The 16,933-nt window shown below is 38.4% G+C and overlaps 1 protein-coding gene and 2 long non-coding RNA genes across 4 annotated transcripts in view; 2 read left to right on the forward strand and 1 right to left on the reverse strand.

Moving 5' to 3' along the window:
- Positions 1-4,291, reverse strand: part of prdm16 (PR domain containing 16) — a 742,940-nt gene extending 738,649 nt beyond the window's left edge. The window contains exon 1 of the mRNA XM_059952202.1: positions 3,967-4,291. The gene's annotated coding sequence lies outside the window, so the exon portion shown is untranslated. The remainder of the gene's footprint in view (positions 1-3,966) is intronic.
- LOC132382211 (uncharacterized) overlaps positions 1-16,933 on the forward strand; it is a 76,576-nt gene that overhangs the window by 10,876 nt on the left and 48,767 nt on the right. The window lies entirely within an intron of this gene.
- LOC132382210 (uncharacterized) overlaps positions 375-16,933 on the forward strand; it is a 33,504-nt gene continuing 16,945 nt past the window's right edge. The window contains exons 1-2 of one of the 2 annotated variants that reach the window (XR_009508231.1): positions 375-805; positions 1,072-1,233. This is a non-coding gene — a long non-coding RNA (uncharacterized LOC132382210). The remainder of the gene's footprint in view (positions 806-1,071; positions 1,234-16,933) is intronic. The other variant, XR_009508232.1, reaches the window with a different exon arrangement.

A 16,933-nucleotide genomic window follows, 5' to 3' on the forward strand; every position in this document is an offset into this window, starting at 1 on the left:
TGTTATAAGATCTCGCGATATGTGTGTAAACTAATTTTAAATGATGCCCGTTTAAATTAATATGATACATCACCATTTGGACGTGTTGCTGTGTACATTAACAAGCTTTACTTTTTAAAACTCAATGTTCTGTTGTTGTGCGCGCCTTTTCGGTTATAGTTTCATCTCTGAAAGACTGACTATATTTAAGGTGGCACTAATGCTTCAATGTCGATAGTGGACACAGAATCGTCTGGGCGTTTTCGAAACGTTGGTGATTTGTGTGAAAACGGCTATTTGCTTCGCTACAAATTCTAGATCTGGTGGTGGTGGGGGGGGGGGGGGGAGTTGGTGGTTACTGCCACTTTAAGACCTGACTGTATAGGCAGCTCGCCATTGCAATTTCTGTTTCACTTCATCGCCCTCAAGTCATTAATCCATACGACTAAAACAACGAAGCTGCATGTCTCCAAAGTGTGCAATAAAAATGCGTGAACGCAGAGCCCCGGGGCAAAGAGAAAATTACCAGAAGTAGAAGTGACCTTAGGATGATGTAATCAATCAAACGACCCGTAGGGACACGTATCACAGTCTTAATCTTTCAAGGGAGGCTAGATGAGAGAGTCATGTGATTCTTTTTATAAATATATATAAACACCCTTTTTTACCCATTTAAAATGTTGTTACCTCGGGCAGGGGGAGATAGAGAATATCAGAGAGCTAAAGCATAAATCTTTTCATGAAAGAACAATATCAGAGCGAATAGAGTCCTTTAGACAGGAATACTGGACGCTAGGTCATCTCCATGTTCCTTTTTCTCTAAACTGTAAGCGAAATGACAAATATCTAACTTACTCTAATATGCCCATGGTGATGTAATGTGTTATTTAAAACATCCACGGTGTTTTAGGAGCCGAATTTATTCCAGACTTAAAATGCAAAGTGGCGCCTAGTTCAAAGGGAGAAAAACAGTTGTTTTGAGAAGCGCAGAAATGCTATTTATAAGACAAGATTACAATATTGTATTCTCAATATTTTGCAAAAGTACTTGTGATATTGCAGCTAATGCTTTATTTTTAAATATTCCAACAGATTCGCATTCATGCATTCTTTAAACAAATGTCCAAATGGAAACTGTTGAGATTACGAGTCTAATGTTTCGGCTAAAGAGGAAAATGTCTTCTGATGGATTGTCTTGTAATCGCAACATGCTCTATAACAATAATTCTTAGCCCTTTCCTTAGGGGACTCAAGGTAGGTGTAGCAAGTTAATGTCAGGATCTGGTCGGGTCAATGCTTTTGCTTTACGGGAACTGAATAAATCAAATCAAATTCATTTTTTAAGTCATGGGATGGGGACGATATTGGAGATTGGTCTGTCTTTTTTCTTCAAAAAAAAAGTTAGGACCTGAAGTTTAAGGGGATCGAAAAAGTCATTATGGCCTCTTATTTAAATAAAGTTTGGCAACATTCAACCGCGCTCCATTCTTGCATTCTGCAATTATGACTAAGATTTTAAACAACATATCATGGATTCAAATATTTACAGAATTTTACAATATTGGCCTTGAGTAAAGTACTGCATTGTCTTTCTAATTAATTGTTTATTATAGGCACATCAGAGACTATTTTGGAGTTTATTCTTCTTTTTTACCTGAGAGAATGCATAACACGTAAAAATAACCTTTGCGGACACAACAGGATTGTCACTACCACTTCCGATCTATGTATTTTTTTTGCAGTTACTCTGGGTCAAAAGAATGACACTAGAGCCGGGAGGGGGGGGGGGAATGATTATATGCGGAACGATATCTCCAGCTCCCTCTAGTTCTTAAATTGTTAATCCATTTTCGTGATATGATGAATGAGATCTGCAGCTTACTCTCCTCATTCAAATCTTCACTGCAACATAATTCAATCATACCACATTGGAAAGCAGGGCAATTTTACACAATGCAAAAAGAGAAGTTTTAAAGAGAGAAAAAAAAAGGACGACTGCGGAATATCACTCAATAGCAAAGGTGGTATCAGTCAGTATACTATCCGATAAAAATGGGCCGAGATCATAGTCCAATGCCATATTAAGGACGATGAGTACAATGCGTAAAGCCCAATGTGAAACTTAGCAAGCTCCACAGTATTTCCATTCTACATCCTGTTAGATAAATAGCAGTCGGATAATGTTTTAACATAATTATTCGTATTATCTTTTACTACCTTCAATATTGATTTATTATTTTATTAGATTTGATAAATTAGATTATTTAAATAAATTGTTAATACTCGAAAAAGTGTTGGATTAACAGTTGTTTGAACGAAAGCCGAATTTCGTCTGATAACTTCCTCAATGAACTGGCTCAAAAACTCCCTCGGGACTATTTTATTGGAACACAACTGAATATTACCTGCGAGCGAGGCTTTGGATATACATTTTTTGGGCTGTTATTTTAAAATATCAATGAATGGCATTCTTTTAATTTAATCATAATTGAATGCTTGATACATTTGATAGTGGTTTTCTGCTGGTGCCAATATGCGCGAAGTAAAGCCAGCATCTGAGTATGTTAACCTGATATGTACACGGTGATGCATCACGCTCTGGTTGATGGGGATTTGGTGTGTACAGCTTTCAGAGAATCAGACAACCTCTGCCAAAACTAAGTTCCTTTCCCTTCTAAACAAGTACAGAGTTATTTATTTTTCTGAAGTTATGAAAGAGTAGGCTTATCAGAGAACCAGTCCCACTTAACAAAGACACCTGAACTGATGGTAATGCAAGCCGTATTTTAAACGTCACAGTTTAGAGTCGGTGGGCATAACCGCGAAAATTAAGCATCTTGAAAACTATAAACAATTGTTTTATTCTATGCACATGGCTAAACATAACATCCTCTCCTCAAATTTTTATTGGCTTATACACAGTGTTAGTAATGCAACACTCCCGCATTCGAGGAGCTAAATGGTCTCAAGTTATTGTGTATTTTTAGCTGATACAACACTGGTTATAAATTCTGAATTAATTAGAGAATTGGGATGTGGAGAGGGTTTTGGTGGACGATGGTTAGCCGTTCCACAGTTCTACCGTAAATTATTTTTAATAATTAAACACGTATATGGTTTTAAAAAGGGGCTAAAAATCTAAAACTCTAATCTTACCTAAAAATCAAAGAAGGCGGTAGGCACAAACGTTGAGATTCATGCACACGTATGACTTCCCAATCTAAAAAAAAAGTCGATTTTGGCGGCTTTCAAAGGGTTAAGTCAGATATTAATATAATATCTGACTTAACCAATACATTGTGTGTTATTAATGTTATGTTTATCGCCGAGACAAACGATTACTCATTTCTAGAACCTAGAGGGTTCTTGGCTTGATATAATTTCACACTTTGAGAAACCTATGGTATTTAATTTAAATTTGATTTTTTTTTGTGCGGCAGATGTCTATAATGGTGCACATACATTGCATTCATACGGGCACAAAACGAAAACACACAACCAGGCTTAGGGCAAACACTTAAAGATTTCCGTATGTATCACATTATACAATGAAAAGCGTAAAATACATGCAAATGATTAAGCACGTATGTATGGACATAATATATATTGCAAAATTGCACACGCCCGCAGAGGCTCAGCTTTCAGTTCAACGATCTCAAGTGCACGGCAGGTTCATACCATTTGCATACAGTATATATCAGTATGCGTCATTTGATTTAACGAGGAAAAGGGAACGCAATTGGCAATTTAGTGGTTTAATATTTCTTAACCATTACTTTGAAAAGACTATATTTTTGTCATTTTACGCTGGCCAACTACGGAGAATTAATTAAAATTCAAACCCATTAAAGTTACTAAAGACGTCACGATCATTAAGATAAACTGTAGAAAATCGTTGCCTGCTTCTCCTGAAAATTCTAAATGGAGCCGGTTTAAAATTATACATAATAAGAATAACTACTGTAATTCGTTTAACAAAATACTCACCATGAACTAGCTAATTTAATATTATTTTGGAGGATACCTCGAGCAGACTTTATGTAAATTACATGAACGAATTTTCTCCAGTAAACATGAATCCTCGGATTTATCTTTGCTTACGTTTTCAACTGTCTGGATAGTAAAATTATCACTGCGTTATTGAATCTCATGTCCACCTCAACCATATCGATATGTACAACATGCGAAGTGTTAATTGGAAACGCTTAGACGTTTTAATAATTTATGACTGCCGTTTTTGTGTAGAAACTACATTTCCTCATTAGATGCAGTGGAGTCCTGATCGCGTTAGCCTCCGCACCGCGTTAGTGTTTGATTCGAACTCATTGTCGACATTTGGTAGCGTTTTCAGATCTTTATGCAAAGTTTTCGAACTTTCTTGGTTTCGTACTCCGGGAGTGGGGGTGCTGGTGGGGGCTGGGGGCTGGCGGCTGTTGGGTTGGGGTGGTCGGGGGGGCGGGGGGGTTGTTGTTGATTGGTGATTGCAGCTAGCTACGATCGACCGCTGGTCACATCTGTCTTTGCTCTCAGGCCAGATGCGGTAACTGTTTTATTAAATCCCATTCGCAGCTTAGTAAAATTGCCCTTTTAATTAGCAAATTCATAAACTGCAGAAATACAATAGAAAGCACTATAGAAAAAATAATGGGTTACAGGGAGCTATCATTTTACAAATATTGTTCATAATTACACAGCACATATTTAATATTGTACATACTCTATTGCTTACAGGTCTAATACAACAGCTATCAACCATAGAACAATCCAAACTGACTTGGCCCACTTATATCTTAGGGTAGATGTAGATGATTCCTGTGGGACTAACAGTGGAAAATGCCACTTTTTGTAGTTGATTGTGACTTGTTAATTATATTTTTTGCAGTATGAATATAACTTCATCGTTCCAAATATTTTAACACTTCTTCTGTGCTTTTTTTTTAAACGGTATTGCCGCGTGGAAGTATAATCAGACTGAGAAAGTTAGTAGCTTCTTTAAAGTTTATGGTTACACAGGATGCTCTAGATCAGGGGTTCCCAACCCGGGGTCCACGGACCCCTTGCTTACTAGAACCATGGCCAAAAAAAAAGGTCGGGGCTTCTGCTCTAGATTTAATTTGACACGTGATAACTTGGGCACAAGGGCCTGAACACATTATATATAGTAAATGAATCTACGATAAAACGTGCCTGTCAAACGACTGAGCAAAGCAAACCCTCCCTACTATTTACCATTATACTCTAACGCCTCCACAAAGCGATATTTATAGATTCAGAGGTACTTTGAAGAAACAATAGGCACTGGCATTCTTTTACACCCAGCAGATATCTTGTTAAGGTACTCTCCCACCAGCATGCAATTTTCAGAATCAGAATCAGGTTTAATATCACCGGCGTATGTCCTGAAATTTGTTAACTTTCGGGCAGCAATACAATGAAATACATGATAATAGAGATAAAAAGGAAAAATGTAAATTGCAGTATATGTAATAGTTAAATTAACTTAGTGCAAAATTAGTAAATAAGAAAGTAATGAGGTTGTGTTCATGGCTTCAAAGTCTATTCAGAAATCTGATGGCAGAGCGGAAGAAGCTGTTCCTGAATCACTGAGCTTCAGCGTTCTGTATCTCCTTTCTGATTGCAGCAATGGGACAAGAGCATGTCCTGGCTGGTGGAGGTCTTTAATGAATGATGCCGCCTTTCTGAAGCATCACTCCTTGAAGGTAACCCGGATTTTACGGAGGCTAGGGCCCATCATAAAGCTGGCTAATCTTGAACTCTCTGCAGCTTGTTTTTGGGCGGTAAAAAGTAAAACTGAACTCTGTTTTACTTTCTACGTTAAGCAGATTTATCTCCCAGGTAACAATTAAAGTTTGGCGAGACAAAGATTCATATGAACCATAAATGTGATGTGTCTGAAATACAGTTTGGCCATATCAATGGGAACAAAATAAGGAATAAGTCAACAATGACTGGTAGCAATAGATTCACATCAGATCGATGGTGCAATAGTTGTCCAGGCAACTCTACATTTAAAGATTAATCGTTCGATACAAAGTCAAATATAAATAAATTAATTTCAATTCGCGACGCCTTGTTTCAAAAGTTATTATGGCGATTTAGACAGCTACGAGGTAACTTTGAAAATTATTTACAATCTGAGATGGAAAGAGGGAGAGCAAAGAGAGGGAATACCGGGAAAATAGGGAAAATGGGAAAAAAGGCAATATGATATGGAGGGTGGAACTTACATTCCAAGAATAGAACTTAGGAAAACAGACAGAAAATCAAAGATGATCATTTCAAAACAAATACAGAATTAGACTATAAAGAGCAATTACATTTTATTATCTCAAATTATATTCTGAGATACATGCTTATACAGAGTTTAATTTTCTATCAATGTGGCAGGAAATCACTGAATCATGGAAACCCGATGGCACAAAAGGCCATATAGGCCATCCCGTCTACATTGGTCAAAAAAAGAATTCTATCCATTCCAACATTTGGCCCTTAGCCCTGCAGGTCACGATTTAAGTATATAGCCAACTCCTACTCAATTTCTGCCTCTTTCCAACTCCTACCATCTTCTGGATGAAAATGTTTTTACTCATTTCACATGATCTTTACTTCTATATGGCCTTCATTATTTTGTACATTTCCATATTCTTCCCTTACCATCCTGTTTTCCAAGGAAAAAATCTAACTTATCCAATCTTCCTTTATAACCGATTTGTTTTTCTAGTCTTGGAAATATCGTAAACCTCTTCTGAAATTACAACAGTACAATCTCAAATTTTCCTGTACTGCAATGACCAGGCACATATGCTGTAACCAAGATATGGTGTAGTTAGTGCTCCAATATAATTTCCCAGGTCTTGTACTCTATATTAAAGGAAAATAAACCATATGTTTCATAATTCAACTTAACTTAAACTGTTTTCTTTAATGATTCATGGTCATTCATTCCAAGATCCCTTCGATACTTTAAACTCCGAGATTATCCCATATGCACTATATTTCTTTATTTTACTCCATACTGAATCTACTTTGATTTTCTTTCTCTGCGCAAATGATTAGATCGTCGATATCTCCTTGGAGTCGAAACCTTTCGTCCTTACTTTTTTATTGGTAAGATTGACCAGTAGACATGAACCACATTACTGGTTAATATTTTGCTAGTTAAAAACATTACTGGTTTATTGCTGAATTCCTTCAGCATTATTTCCTTTAGTTCCAAGTTGTTTTGATCAATTTTCAGAGATTTACACCTTAACACTCGGATTCTGAATGAAATGAACTGCAACAACTATGCAAAAAAAAAAAGAGAAATTGAATAGGGGTTGAAACGACACAAATCGACCCATGACTAACATGAATTTGATAGCCTGTGAATACTGACACTCGTTTGCAAACGTGGATTCAACTTTAAAAAAATCTTTTCTGCAGTAGGCACGTGAGACACATGTACGTACACTGTATGTGGCGGAGTGTGGAGTGCAAATAGGATTAACGTTTTCCCTCTGCCAAAACAGATCGAGTCTAACAGCAAACAGGATTAAACTTTTCCAAGTAGTCTTCACTTTACTAAAAACATTTGCACAACAAAGTTTTGTAGAATATACATGCCCGGAGATTTCAAAGTATATTTGAAACAAAATTACGTGTTAAAATCCTCCAGAAGGGCACTCTTAAATATCATAAAGATTCTGAAAAAAGGCGACCCAATTCCATTTTCAATAATAGATCGAATCGGATTTACGTTAAACTCGAATGCCAAGGCATAAAGGTTCAAACACTATAATGGAGAAACGAGGAGTTAAGTTAAAAATTCAAAATCGAACATAAAAAAGTTTTGCATCTCATTTTGAACTACATTAGAAAAACGTATTAATGTACCCTGGAAGGTGAAACTTGATTTTATTTTGGTATGGTTACATTTCAAAAAGACCATACACCAACACCAGTTGCAATCTTTTATTTCTGCTCCAGGTGCGTTTCATCTAGTCAATGCAAAACTAGAGAACCAATGTAGGTTCTTTGGGTGCACCTATCATAATTACACAAATTTAGGTTGGTCGTGTTATACCTATTCCGTATAATGCAGGATTTTGATATTCAACACAGCATAATTCCCTATTAGCACGTGTACTTGTGAGCTACTTTCAAATAATACATTACATTTTTAACACTGATTTTATTTCTTCTGAGAAACGAGATCGAGAAAAGGAATAGTTTATTATTTCAGATTTATACATGCTATCTCAATGCCCCAACAAATAATTACAAGATTGGTGTTTAGTCTTAGTTATTTTTAACGATATTCTATCTTGGGCAGATTTGTTTTCAGAAGTGCGAATGATCCTGTTGGGTTTAATAAATCTAGAGTAAATTATACAGTCAATTCTCATGCACAAGAGCTGTAGAGGAAATGTTCTTACTGCTAAAACAATCATAAACTGAATCAGTGAGATGAAAAATGTACAAAATTATGTTTGCGGCTGTCATTTGCACTCTGCAAGACTGGAAAGTTTTATTTGCCCTTTGCAAACTGTACATAGCTTGATACTGTGAACTTGACTGTCTAACCCACTGGGGTGTGAAGCCCTCCGGTGTTCATTTCCTGGCTCCTCACTAGATCCGCCATAGTTATCCTTAATTGCCTTCGCAGTTGTATGTAATCTATATTGTTTTTTTAAAAAAGGAGTTTATAGCCTCATTTCAGTTTCTTCATAGTCTTTACACATTATGCTGTTTCTTTAAATAAATCTTATGCTTATGGTGTCTGTCATCATACAATTAAAGATGAATGAGATGCGCAATTGTTTTTCAAGATAAGCTCATATCCTGCAGTAGTCATGGGCAAAGGAGTGGAATATGACTCCACTCCCCTAAACTTCACTTCTGTGTGGTCCATGTTTTGTTTTCACCCTTTTCACCTGTTTCAGGCTGTAGTTTGTCCTGCTTCAAGAAGACCACGACCATTCTGGTATCCAAGAAAAATAAGACAATATGCCCTAATCACTACCACCCAGTAGCTCCAACATCAACCATCATGAAGTGCTTTGAGATCCTGGTCATGGCATACATCAAATCCTGCTTTCTAGACAGTATCAACCCACAGGAATTTGTCTAACATCAAAACATCTCCCTGGCCCTCCATTCCTCTCCGGATCATCCGGACTGTAAAGGCAGCTACCAGGGGTGATTGAGGAGTCAATTTTGACAAACCTAGCACATTTATTTTTCAACATAATCCTCTCCTACATCACACTTTTAGTACAGTGGTCGTGGAGCATACAGAACTTGGACCTCCAGAATGGGGTCCACAGCAGGGGTGATTGATAAGTTTGTGGCCTAAGGTAGAAGATGGGTTATACAGCTTTCGTTACATGCACATGCAGTTCAACTCTGAGTGATCATGCAGAAAGTTTGAAGTTAATAACTCATCTCCTTCTACCTTAGAGCACGAAGCTATTCTTTACTGTAGGAGGGGACTATGTTGAAAAATAAATGTGCTTGGTTTTCTAAAATGGACTCCTTCTACCTTAGACCATGAACTTAACAATCACCCCTCATATGTCAGATTATTGCTTATTGATTATTATACTGCCTATTATCTGAAGCAACCCTAGCAACAAATGCTGCAAAATGGATCCTTGGCTTTCTGTTCTTACTGTCAGTCAGTAAGAATAGGCAGCAGTGTGTCCAGCACAATTATTCTATACACTGGTGCACCACAAGGTTGCATTCTCAGCCCGCTACACCCTATACACTCATGACTGCAGGGCAAGGTTCTGTTCCAACTTCATCTACAAGCCTGAAGATGATCCCACTGTAGTGGGCTGCATCTCAAATAATATGGAGTCAGAGTAGAAGAAGGAGATAGGGAGCTTAGTGGCATGGTGTCATGATGATGACCTTTCCCTCAATGTCAACAAGTGAGCTTATCATTGATTTCAGAAAGGAGGGAACCGAATATACTCCTGTCTACATCAACGGTGTTAATGTTGAGAGCTTCAGGCTCCTACATGTGAACATCACCAGTAAGTCCAATGACGTTGATGTTACCACCAAGAAAGCTCACCAATGCCTCTACTTCCTCAGGCGGCTAAATTAATTTGGCATGTCCTCATCGATCCTTACCAAATGCACCATAGAATTCTGAATGCATTTTAGCTTAATATGGCAACTGCTCTGCCAGTTGTGGACACAATTCAACACATCACAAGAACCAGCCTCCCATTTATGGGCTTTGCTTATACTTCTCAATGCCTCAGTGAAGCAGCCAGCATAATCAAAGACCCCATCCACCCTAGACATCCTCTCTTCTCCCCTCAATGCACTGTGTAAAGATTTGATCTGTATGAACAGTATGTAAGACAGGCTTTCACTGTCTTGGTACAGATTACAATAATAAACCAATACCAATAATACGCTCTGTTTATCAAACCAAGCATCCCCTTTGATGGTGACACTGCTCCCTTCCTTAATTAATTGGTTGCGTCCATTTCTCTAGTCATATGCGGTGATTATTATTCCAGTAACTTACATTTCATTCTCCAGTTACTGAGGCATCTGTATCATCAGCAATCCCTCAAGAAAGCACATCAGTCTATGTATTGTCTTTGATACAGTGCCTACAAAAAGTATTTGCCACCACCCCACCCCCCAGAAGTTTTCATGTTTTATTGTTTTACGACATTGAATCACAGTGGATTTAATTTGGGTTTTTTTTTTGACACTGATCAACAGGAAAAGACTCTTTCCTATCAAAGTGAAAACAGATCTCTACAAAGTGATCTAAATTAATTAGAAATATAAAATACAAAATATTTGATTGCCCAAGTATTCACACCTTTCAAATCAGTATTTAGTAGATGCACCTTTGGCAGCAATTACAGCCTGGAGTCTGTGTGGATAGGTCTCTATCAGCTTTGCACATCTGGACACTGCAATTTCCCCCCAATCTTCTTTGCAAAACTGTTCAAGCTCTGTCAATTTGCATGGGGATCATGAGCCTTTTCAAGTTTGCCACAAATTCTCAGCTGGATTTGAGGTCTGGATTCTGACTTGGCCACTCCAGGACATTAACTTTGTTGTTTTTAAGCCATTCCTGTGTAGCTTTGGCTTTAAGTTTGGGGGTCATTGTCTTGCTGGAAAACAGATCTTCTCTCAAGTCACAGTTCTCTTGCAGTCAGCATCAGGTTTTCCTCCAGAATTTCCCTATATTTGGTTGCATTCCTTTTACCCGCTGCCTTCAGAAGCTTTCCAGGGCCTGCTGCAGTGAAGCATCCCCACAGCACGATGCAGCCACCACCGTGCTTCATGGTAGGAATGGTGTGTTTATGATGATGTGCATAGTGTTTAGTCTGATGGCCAAAAAGCTCAATTTTGGTTTCATCAGACCATAGAACCTTTTTCCAGCTGACTTCAGAGTCTCTCACATGCTTTCTGTCAAATTCCAGAAGGGATTTCATGTGAGTCTTCTTTCAACAATCGCTTTCACTTTGCCACTCTCCCATAAAGCTGTGACTGGTGAAGCACCCGGGCAACAGTTGTTGTAAGTGTATTCTCTCCTACCTCAGCCACAGACGCTTGGAACTTCTCCAGAGATGTCACAGCATCTTGGTGGCCCTCACGAGTTCCCTTCTTGCACCGTCACTCAGTTTTCGAGGATGGCCTGCTCTCAGCAGAGTTACAGCTGTGCCATATTCTTTCCATTTCTTGACGATTGACCTCACTGTACTCCAAGGGATAATCAGTGACTCGGAAATTTTCTTGTAGCTATCTCCTGACTTGTGATTTTCAATAACTTTTTGTGGACCTACTTGGAGTGCTCTTTCATCTTCATTGCCAGGATACTTATTCACCAGCAGTTGGACATTCCAGATACAGGTGTATTTTACTACAAGCAATTGAAACACTTCGACTGCACATGTATTTAACTAATTTAATCTCCACTTAACTAATTATGTGACTTCTAAAACCAATTGGCTGCACCAGTGATGATTTGATGTGTCATATTGAAGAGGTGTGAAGACTTATGCAATCAATTAATTTGTGTTTTATGTCACTTAGATCACTTTGTGGAGATCTGTTTTCACTTTGACTCGAAAGTCTTTTTCTGTTGATCAGTGTCAAAAAGCCAAAGTAAATCCACTGTGATTCAATGTTGTAAAATAATAAAACATGGAACTTTCAAGGGGGTGAATACTTTTTATAGCACTGTATCTAAGGAAACTCAGCTTGTCCAGGAGGATTCTCTCAAACTGCTGCAAATGCACACTTGGAAGTATCCAGACAAGTTGCATCTCGGCCTGGTGTGGCCACTGCTCTCCTTGATTGACAGAACCTGCAGAGAGTGGTATACCAGTCCCTCAAAAGCTCATCACTTCCTTTCTTCCATTCAGTCCATCTTCAGAGTGTGTTACATCAGTAAAGCTTCCACCCTGACAATTCCCTTTCCTCTCTTCAAACTTCTGGGAGAAGATACACGAGCTTGAAAGAGTAGAGACCAGACCTGAAAGCAGCTTCTCTGGCACTGCTATCAAGTGTCTGTACCATTCTCCTTTTTCACATCTCATTCACAGTGGTGCTGTCATATTGTTGACCTCTTAATTCTATCTCTTCCATTCTGGTCACATAAGCATTCCTTTTTGCACTACTTCAATTTTTATCACTATACGGCACCATTCCATCAATTTGCATTCATTGCTTTTTATATTTATTATTATGATGTATATATTTACTCTGTGATGTTCATGTGAGCAAAGAATTTCATGGCACCCTGTTGTATAGACGACATCAAACTAATCTGAATCTACATTATCTTCTCCAGTTACTAGCAATTGATTATCATTCCACTTACTGACAGAGGTAGAACTGTTTTGTTCAGTAGCAGGTCAACTTCTCAAGTCTTTGATTTAAAGTGTCTTCCCTTCTCAGCAAGTAACCTGCAGGATGAACTCAGAGGTGGGGCACCATTTGTGGTGGGGGAAAGGAACTCTCAATGGCTTGTGTCGGAACATTGCATCAGAACCTGAAACATTGACAGTTCCTTTCCCCTCACACCGATGCTGTTTGACCTGCTGAGTTCTTCCCGAAGATTGCTCATTGCACCAGATTCCAGATCTTTAGTCTCTTGGATTTTCCCTTCCCATTTTGAATATACTAAGACTGCAGTTGTACTTTTTCCCTGCATCCCTTTTCTATGCAGACTTCTTTTGCTTGTGCTGATACACGTAAAAAACTCAGTTGTTTAAACAGTGCACGTTGGGCTTCTGTATATTAAGCCATAGGACACAGGAAAATCTTTGCTCTTGGCTACGATTTAACTCAACTGATTAGGTTGCTGATTTCAATAATCAAAACTTATTCATGAAGACTGTCTACATGCATAAAGTACAGAAAGCATGTCGAGATTTTTGTTTTTGTAATATCAGACCATAACACCTGCCTATACAGGTGTTATGAGCTGTATAGGCAGTCCTCAGGTCACGTCAGAGTTTAGTTTCTGAGAACTGTCCATAAGTTGATCCTTCCACAGGTCAGAATTGTAACTTTTTATTAGTAATCCATATTGTATCACTCTACATAAACTTAATATAATTTCTCAATTTCATTGAATGATCACTGTAATACTGCCCATAACAGAACTAATAGATTATATATTGTATTCATTCATTAATGAATCCATGAGACATTTTAATATTATTGTTACAACCTTTAAAAATACTTTATATGCACAGCAGAATTTGCCTAAAAATCACATTTCTTTCAGTGAGATCTTCAAGGAGCAATGTATTTATAAATTGTTCCTGGCCGATGATTTTACTACTTATTCTGCCAATTCTGTGGAGCAGGCTGAGGTTGATAGTACTCATTGCTCTGAACCATGCCGTGGTGTTGCGGGTCAATATTGATTCAATGAAACATTTATAAAATGTCTGGCGAATCAATGGTTGGACTTGGAAGTTTCTGCATTTTCCTAAGGAGAAATAGCTGTTGTTGACACATGGAGAGTATCTTCAAGGTGATTTTGTTATCTATGGTTGTGCTGAGGTACCTGTATTCTCCAACGTACTCTGTTGACTGGCCACTTATTTCCAGGGTTGGGACAGTGTGCTGTTCTTTTCTAAAGTCCACCAGCATTTCCTTAGTTTTACTGGGGTTCAGGTCCAGATAGTGGTTTGTGCACCATCCAGCAAATGTATTGATTTCCTCATTATAATCTTTTATATTATATATATATTATATAATAATATTATATTATATATATTATAGACTTTCAACACCTTTGGACTATTTTTACTGTGCCTATGGTCTGTTTTTTAAAAATCAATTATGCTATTGTTTGCACTGTTGTAACTATATGTTGTAACTATGTGGTTTTGTGCAGGTCTTGTAGCTTTAGTTTTTGGTCTTGTTTGTCTGGTGGATTTGGAGCTCCTTTCCGGGGAACGCGCTAAGATGGTAGCGTGATATTAATACGCAGCAGCCTCTCTGGACTCTGGATTGGGGATTGCCAAATGTTGCATGGATTTTCTGTAGTCTGTTTTGTCATATCATTCCGGAGGAACGTTGTCTCATTTTTTTAAACTGCATTGCATTTGTGGTTTCTAAATGACAATAAACTGAATCTGAATTAATGCAGTCATCAGAGTTGGTAGTGTCAGTGATGAATGTGGCATCAGAGTAGTTGGTGTACTACATGCCTGGGCGTGAGCTTCTGCAGTCGTCTGTATTCAATGTGAACAAGACTGGTGAGATAACTAAGCCCTGTAGTGCTACGGTTGATATTTGGCTATTGGTGCTCATATAGCCATTAATATTTCACCTTTTGATGTCCGTCTGTCAGGAGGGAGAAAGTGAGGAGTATGAGATCAGGGTTTACATTTATTTGCTGGAGTTTATGTCCCATGAGACAGGGGTTACACAGTGTTAAATGCACTGGAGAAGTTCACAAACAACATCCTAACAAATGATCCGGGCCTCTCCAGGTGTACCGTTAGTATTGCATCATCAGCGAGCCCACTTCCCATCACCTGCAGCTGTGGTAGGAGGAGCCTTTCATTACCAGCAATGTCAGAGCAACAGGATGGTGGTTGCCATTGCAGGTGGGATCGCTCTTCTTGGGAACTGAGCACATGGCAGTTTTCCAAATGGTTGGCATGGAATGTTCAGACAGATCAAAAAGATGGCAGAAAACCATTTTTGTCTACAGCATGTCTTGTCCACTGTAGACAACCATGTTTCAGTAACCATCCATTGATGTTGTCTGGACCTGGTGCTTTATTGGGGTTTGTTCTCTCGAGTACCCTCTCCACCTCTCTCAGATGAGACTCTATATTGGTGTTGCTTAGTGCATCTGACAGAAGAATGGTGGTCAGCTCCTCCATCTCCAGTGTGAAGTTGTACTCATCAAACCTGTAATAAAAGCTGTTCAGTCCTTCTGCAAGCTCTACACATTCCTCCCGACTGAGGTAGTTAGGAGGCTGGTGATTGCAGAAGCCAGTCATTGTTTCCAGGCATCTCTAGCTTTACCCTCTTGGAAGAGCTTTTCGATTTTCTCTTTATAGACCCTTCTGGCTTGTTTTATTTAATTGTTTAGCCTCAGTCCTTTTGCCAGAGTTAAGGCTATTTTCTTCGATTTAAGTGTTTTTCAGACTCTTTGTGATTTAAGATTTGTTATTGAGAAATACTTTGACAGTTTTTTTTGGGCATGATCATGTTTTTTCAGAAAAGTATACAGTGTGACCATGTCAATAGCCTCCACTAGCTGCTTCCTGCTTTGAGCACCTCCCAGTCAGTGGATTCATAGAAATCCCAGAGGGATTCCTTGTTCTACTGATATTGGATAGATGGAACGTACATTGATACTGGTTTGAGCATCGGTCAGACTTCCTACTATCCTTGAAGGATTTGGCCTAGATTGACAGGTCATTTCTGAGTCATCCATATTTGTCATTGATCTCTGTTCAAAGAATACACCTGGCTAATTTGCATGTGATAGTCTGAGCTTGCAAGTCAAAGGCATCAACATCTTTAGCAGCAAAAGCTTAAGAAAGTGCTGAACATTACCAATTAGGCATCAGTGGGGTACTTTGGATCAAGCTGTATCCATAAACAGCTGAAAATAAAACATTAGTCACCAGTTAAGCCATGCCACTGGCATACCCTGCTCCAAAGTTATAATACTTCTGAATGTCACAGAAAACCATCACAAATAAACCACACATTTGCAGTTTTAAAAAAAATAACCATTGGCTTATAATGCACAGAAATTAATGATTTTTAATATAATTATATTTTGTTGTTATTCCTCTCCACGCCTTGTGGTTAATCGGGTGGCAATCTTGCTGTGTCTTTAGCATTTTGTCTGTTTTTTTTAAAAATGAGACCCAGTTGCTAACTCGATACTCAACCAGCATGGATGGAAAGCATGCAAGGAACTGGCCAGATTCGAACCTGGAACTACTCGCAATCCAGTACTGATGCCACCACACCACCGGCTGGCAAAAATTACATTTTAATACAACTGAAATTTTTAAGTAATCTCAAAATACAAATGTTTGTAGATTGTGCCAGTGGATTTCCATTTTAAGTGCAGGGGAATTGCAACAGACTCTAGAAATTCAATGCCATGATACAGTTAGGAAATCACTGGTAAAGAGCAACCAGCAAGTTTGTGACTTCCATGCTTGTTCACACAGTTGCAGACAAGAGGTGGTGTGATTACAAGCTTACTCGTGCATGTATTGAATCTGTAAGTAATTGCTAATTAAGCAGGAAAATGCTCGCACCGCTCCATTAGTATCTTTCACAAATTATTAGCTAGAGTTGGCTCTCTGTCACTATGATGTGTGGTAACCTGCCTCAATGACGACCGTCCAGTAGCAATTACATCCACCACGATGAAGTGTTTTGAGAGTTGGTGATGAAACACATCATCTCC

The sequence above is a fragment of the Hypanus sabinus genome, chromosome 27 (assembly GCF_030144855.1).
Source record: "Hypanus sabinus isolate sHypSab1 chromosome 27, sHypSab1.hap1, whole genome shotgun sequence".
NCBI classification, from domain to species: domain Eukaryota; kingdom Metazoa; phylum Chordata; class Chondrichthyes; order Myliobatiformes; family Dasyatidae; genus Hypanus; species Hypanus sabinus.